Genomic DNA, 6,000 nt, shown 5'->3' with positions numbered 1-6,000 from the left:
GTCAAACAGGATTTCTCTTTAGTGAGACCATGTCGACTTTTTCTAATAATACTGTGCTAGGATAGGATAGGACATACCTGGGCAATTTTCCATATTGTCGGTTAGATGCCAGTGCTGTAGCTGTACTGGAACATCTTGGCCAGGGGCACGGCTAGTTCTGCAACACAAATCTTCAGTACTACAGTCGGGATGTTGTCAGGGCCCATAGCCTTTGCTGTATCCAGTGCCTTCAGCCAATTCTTGATGTCACGTGGAGTGAATCGGATTGGCTGAAGACTGGAATCTGTGATGCTGCGGACCTCAGGAGGAGGCCAAGATGGATCATCCACTTGGCACTTTTGGCTGAAGATGGTTGCGAATGCTTCATCCTTATCTTTTGCACTGATTGCTGGGCTCCCCCATCATTGAGAATGGGGTATTTGTGGAGCCTCCTCCTCCCGTTAGTTATTTAATTGTCCCCACCATCAACGACTGGATATGGCAGGACTGCAGAGCTTAGATCTGATGAGTTGGTTATGGTATCACTTATCTCTGCCTGTTGCATGCTGCTTCTGCTGTTTGGCATGCAAGTAGTCCTGTGTTGTAGCTTCACCAGGTTGACATCTCGTTTTTAGGCATGCCTGGTACTGCTCCTGGCACGCTGTCCTGCTCTCATCATTGAACAAGGGTTGATCCCCTGCTTTGATGGTAATGGCAGAGAGGGGGATATTCCAAGTCATGTGGTTACACATTGTGTTTGACTACAATTCTGCTGCTGCTGATGGTGCACAGCACCTCATGGATGCCCAGTTTTTGAGCTGCCAGATCTGTTCTTAATTTATTCCATTTAACACCATGGTAGTGCCGCACAACATGACGGAGGGTATCATCAGCATGCAGATGGGACTTTGGTTTTATAAGACTTGTGTGGTGGTCTCTCCTACCAATGCGGTCATGGACAGATGCATCTACAACTGGTAGATTGGTGGGGACAAGGTCTTGTAGGTTTTTCCTGCTTGTTGGTTGTCTCACCCCTGCCGCAGACGCAGTCTGGCAGATACGTCCTTCAGCACTCTGCTAGCTCAGTCAGTAGTGGCCACTCTTGGTAATGGACATTGAAATCCACAACCAAGAGTACATTTTGTGCCCTCGCTACCCGCACTGTTTCTTCTAAGTGGTATTCAACATGGAGGAGTAGAGGTGGTAATCAGCAGGAGGTTTCCTTGCCCATGTTTAACTTGATGGGGTCCAGAGTCAATGTTGAGGACTCCCAGGGCAACTCCCCACTCCGACTGTATACCACTTTGCCGCCACCTGCTGGTGGGACTAGGCATACCCATGGATGGTGATGTCTGGGACATTGGAGGTAAGGTATCTTTCCATGAATATGACTATGTCAGGCTGTTGCTTGACTAGTCTGTGGGACAAATCTCCCCAGATGTTAGTAAGGAGGGCTTTTCAGCGTCGACACGGTTGGTTTCACCAGTGTCATTTCCCATGACTAGGTCGATGTTAGGTGCTGGAGGTTCTGTCCCATTTTATTCCTTTTCAACTTTTGTGTAACGGTTTTGTACAACTGAATGGCAGCTTGCTCGGCCATTTCAGAGGGCAGTTAAGAGTCAACCACATTGCTTTAGGTCCGGAGTCACATGTAGGCTAGACAAGGAAGGCAGATTTCCTTCCTAAAGGGCATGAGTGGCCAGATGGGTTTTTATGACACTCAATAGCCACCATCACTGAGACTAGCGTTCAATTCCAGATTTTCATTAATTAATTGAATTTAAATTCCACCAGCTACCATGGTGGGATTTGAACCCACGTCCCCAGAGAAATAATCTGGGTCTCTGAATTACTAGTCTAGTGACATTACCAGTAAGCCACCATCTCCCAAACATTTGGGAGTTCCATAAAGTGATGGCCCTGCCACCGACAGTGCTGAAGGGTTGGTAACTCAACCCCCTACTGGATTGGGGCCCTGTATTACAGCCCTGATTAGGCTGAAAAAAACATCAAATTGTTCCAATGGCAGTGGTGTCAGGACTAAACACAATCCACCTAATAAGATTTGGCTTTTCCATGATCTGTGTTAATTGTGATTGAGAAATGATAAGATCTTTATTACAAAGGACAGATATATCTCAACCCTGCAGGTTGGAGTTCCAGGGCATGACAGCAGTGCTGGACCCACTTGGCCCTAAGCTACAATGATGTAGATGAGGTGGGTACAGCAAATTTGCATTTTGTCCACCTCGAAATGCATGGGTCGTGTGATGGAAGGCGGGCAGTAGGTGGATTGAAAATGTCATTATGGAGTGGTAAGTGAAGTGCAGGACGGATGGTTGCAACCAGCTTGTGGGTTTCTGCCGGTTGGCAGATGTGTGGGGGAATGATGTTTGTGAGGACAGGAAGCCAGGGGAGGGGTGTTGAGCAGAGGGTTCCAGTTATGATGCGCACTGTTGCATTCATTTGAGTATCCACAAGATGTGTATGATGTGTGACCTATGCCAGACAGGTGCACAGTACTCTGCTGTTGAGTATGATCGGGCAAGTGCTGAGTTTTGTGGCAGCAGCGCCCCACGTAGATCCAGCAAGTTTGGTTAATAGATTGTTTCTGGTTTTGACACTATGTTAAAGGCACTATATAAATGCAAGTTGTAGTTGGAGTAAAATATCCCAAGGTGCTTCACAGGAGCATTATAAAGCAAAATATTACCCCAACCACAAAATGAGGTAATAGGGAAAATGATTTAAATTCCAAACAGAATTAGTAATATGACAGGGCCAGGGTGTAGGTGCAATGATGAATGGAAAGATCAAGTGACTGCCTCTATAGAATGATATCACTGAGTGCCCTATAATATAAGATCCCCTAAATAGAAATCTGGTGTTGCCTCAGCTACCTACAATGTCTGAGCTTAGATACTTACAGATAATCACCCCTTCAAAACCACCATTACACAGATTTTTAATTTCTGGGTTTTTTTTGTGGTTTGCCTTCCACACACTTGAACCTGTTAAATTTAAATTAGAAATTAGACACCCCTTCTGAGAAATCAGGTGATGTGAGGGGGAGGCAGAATGTGGAAAAAGAGCAGAAAAGAAAGACAGCATGAGAGAGGGGAACAGGAGAAATAAAGTGGCAGAAAGAGAGAAATGGAGAAAATGAGGGAGAGAGGGGGGGGGGAAGGAAAACAGAAAGAGGGAAATGTGAAAAACAGAAAAAGAAACGAGGGGGAGAATGGAAGAAGGAGATGTCAGTTAAAAAGAGAAATAGGGTGTTCTATGTGGAGAGAAATAGATAAAAGATGAAAGGGAGATGGAAAGAGTGAGAGACAAAGAAGAAAAAAGTGAGGGAGTCAGGGTGATGGAGAAAGAAAGCAAGAGAGACAGAATTAAAAAGAAATGCATATATTCATGACACTGGCAAACAGGAAGTTTTCTGCGCTCGTTAATTCTCTAAGGTAAGACAGCTGAACTGCTCTGTCTGTGCCCCTGTCCCTGTCCCATGGGGTGCGAGTCATCTGAGGATGAATTTGCAGTAATGGAAATGCCATCTTCCAGGACCATGGACAAGTGTTTTGAAATCAATGCACTGGAGGATGGGGAGGTCAGGGAGGGCAGGGGCTGAAGACTGACTCAGTGCAGGGTAGAAATACAGGTGGCAAACATCTGCATCAGTTGGCGTTTGTGTAAGAGTGGAACTTTGAGAGATTAGACAGGAGAATGTGAGTGAAGTGGAGTTGGAAAGTCCTCAAGTGAGGGGTGAGGATTTTGGTGGTGGTGAACTCGACATGGAGACAAGCAATGGTGCAGAAATGGGACGAGGTGGTTACGGTGAATGAGGAAAGGCACACAAAAGTTCTAAAACCCAATCCTTCGCATACGCACCCAGCCCCATCATGGACTTTATCAATTTATTCACGCTCTGGAGAAAACGTTCTAGAAGCTTCTTCCTGTGTCTCTCTCCCCTCAAATGTAAGACAAGCAGGACTCCAGAATCTCTTGTTGAAGTTCTGTCCTACTTGGGCTTCAAATCCCACCAGCTTGGAATCTAGCACATTCCACATAGCCATTGACCTAGTTTCCATCATTCTCTTATTTTGGAGGTCTATGTAGACTATACTGTTGTAGACAGGGCCACAGGGCTCTGACTGTTTCAGTCTGTGTCCAGCAGCCAGGAATCATTGGGAAGAACTCAACGGATGATGCGACTGCTGTTGCCTCTCTCTTTGTGAAGGAAAGACATTGGCCTCCCTCTAGCTACAGTGAGCACACTTTGAAAATACGTCATTGGCTGTAAAGCATTTTGAAACGTTGTGAAAGGCACGACATCAACACAAATTCATTCTCTTTTTTTTTCAGGCCACTCTCTCAGAGGCTGACATTTGTGGAAATGTGGCACCTAGTCTAGAAGCTAACATTAGAAAGTAGCTAAATCAATAGACGTCACACCGCAACATTAGCTATAAATAGAACACATATACATATTAGCAATAACAGGAAGCTTGCATTGTTGAAGTAAAGTCAAAAACCTACGACAAAGACAGTCATACCTTTTGTTGCTATATCGAGGATTAATGCTCGTTGTATCACATGTGATGTTTACTGACTGCCGCATCAGATCAAAATGTTTGACATAACAAAGTATTTTGAGTAAAAGCAAAATACTGCAGATGCTGGAAATCTGAAATAAAAACAGAAAGTGCTGGAAGTATTGAGATTCATTGACTGCTCTTAACTAAATAGATGCAACCTTTCTGCACTAAAAAGACCAGGTGAAAGTCATTGCATCTCTGTGGGAAAAAGTAAACATAAAATACTAACGTTTAACATGATCTAGGGATCAGAAATACTTAAGCAGCTACTCACATAGGTCAAATGGGCCAAATTTGATGAAATTAGTTAATAATTAATCCAAATAGACTGGGGGATGGGGGTGAGGGGGCTGATGGTGCAGTTTAAGAACACTTCAGTAGAAGAAAACTGGAACACCTTTAAAGGCATAATACTGAGTGCGCTAGGTAAATATATTCCCAAAACCAACAATCCATTCCAGTTGAGTCTCTGGCCAATTGTGACCGCCAGGATGTTGATGGTAGGGGACTTAAAGATGGCAATTCCACTGAGTGTCAAATTGAGATAGTGAGGCTGCCTCTTGTTGGAGATGGTTACTGCTTGGACTTGTGTGATGTGATGTTACTTGCTGCTCTTATCAGCACAAGCCTGGACATTGTCCAAGTTTTGCTGCTTTCAGGCATGGAACAGCGAGTGAAACTGTGCAATCATCACTAAACTGCCCCACTTTTGACCTTGTGATGGAGAGAGGTTATTGCTGGAGTTAGTTGGGACAAGGGCTTTGCCCTGAGAAATTCCTGCAGCATTGTCCTGGGGCTGACATGATTGACCTCCAACAACTGCAACCATCTTCCTCTGTACCAGGTATATGTGCAGCCAGTGGAGAGTTTTCTCCTAATCCCCAATGCTTTTTAGAAAGCAGCCAAGGATGTTTCCTGGTTCCAGTGCAGCAAGTTAAGGAGCATTGCTTGATTGTGTCTTGGGAAATGAAGTGGAACAAGTAACTGATGTGAGAAAAAGCAACAACAAAGGAGTTAGGTTTAATGTAACAATAGCAAAGAACAATAAAGACCCCAAGATAAGGGCACTGGATGAAAAAAGGTAATGTTTAGCAAAATACAAAGTGAGCGCTCCCAAAATGTGAGGTAATGCATTTGGTAGTAATGTAGGAGGGTAGGGGGTGTTGGGCGGGTGGGGAGGCAATCAATGCAAGGGAATATAGAGGTGTAAAGGAACAGAGAGACCTTGGAGGTAGCAAGAAATGTAGATAAGATGGTTAAGAAAGTAAATTAATGTGCAGAAGGATTAGAGAGGAGTGCAGGAGGAATGTTTCATCCAGAGGGTGGTTGGGGTCTGGAAAGGGTGGTAGAGGAGGAAACCCTCATCGCATTTAAAACACACTTGGACATGCACCTGAAGTGCCGTAACCAAGAGCTGGAAAATGGG

The sequence above is a fragment of the Heterodontus francisci genome, chromosome 40 (genome assembly GCF_036365525.1).
Source record: "Heterodontus francisci isolate sHetFra1 chromosome 40, sHetFra1.hap1, whole genome shotgun sequence".
In the NCBI taxonomy this organism is placed as follows: Eukaryota; Metazoa; Chordata; class Chondrichthyes; order Heterodontiformes; family Heterodontidae; genus Heterodontus; species Heterodontus francisci.
The sequence above is the reverse complement of the archived record's forward strand: the minus strand, read 5'-3'. Positions refer to the sequence as shown.